At 36.0% G+C, this 619-nt stretch overlaps 1 long non-coding RNA gene across 1 annotated transcript; it reads right to left on the reverse strand.

The window, feature by feature from the left end:
* Nucleotides 1–619, reverse strand: LOC128857884 (uncharacterized). Its single transcript, XR_008453954.1, has 3 exons — nt 419–619; nt 207–351; nt 1–157 (listed from the first exon to the last, which is right to left on the reverse strand). It is a non-coding gene; the product is annotated as an uncharacterized LOC128857884 (long non-coding RNA).

Below are 619 nucleotides of genomic sequence, written 5' to 3' on the forward strand. Positions count from 1 at the left end.
AACAGACACCTCCATCGGTTTTTTAGAACACCATTTGTTCTTTCGATTATATTTCGACAACGTGTGTGTACTTCATTAAATTTGGCCTGAACTGAATTATTTTCTGGTGTTCTATATGGAGTAAGTAGCCACAGCTCTAGCGGGGACCCAGCGTCTCCTGAAAAGTTTAAAATTATATATGCTCTTCGTTGGTTTTAATCTGTTACCTAGTAACCAAACTCTGTTGTGGGTTTGCAAATATTTTCCCATCATTTCATGTCATAAGCTGCTTAAGTTCCATGTAAAGGCATCGTGGCAAGCACCAGGATGTGTCGCATCTATAAAACGAATCTTCAGATTACTATCGCATACCTGAAAAGCCATTTATGTATACATATTTATTTTTTACTTTAACTTTAATTACGAATATAGTACTTACGAGCATAACGTTCAAACTGCATTTGCCTTTTCTGTTGTAAAATTGATGAATGTTTTTTGAAGGGAATATTATCTTAATGTGTGTTCCGTCAACATATCCTATAACTCCTGGCATTGCGTATTTTGTGAAAAAATCGTGTGCTATTTGGCGTTATTCAACTAAAGTGGGCCAACTTATCCATTGTGGACAAAGTAGTAGCTC

The sequence above is a fragment of the Anastrepha ludens genome, chromosome 2 (genome assembly GCF_028408465.1).
Source record: "Anastrepha ludens isolate Willacy chromosome 2, idAnaLude1.1, whole genome shotgun sequence".
Classification (NCBI taxonomy): domain Eukaryota; kingdom Metazoa; phylum Arthropoda; class Insecta; order Diptera; family Tephritidae; genus Anastrepha; species Anastrepha ludens.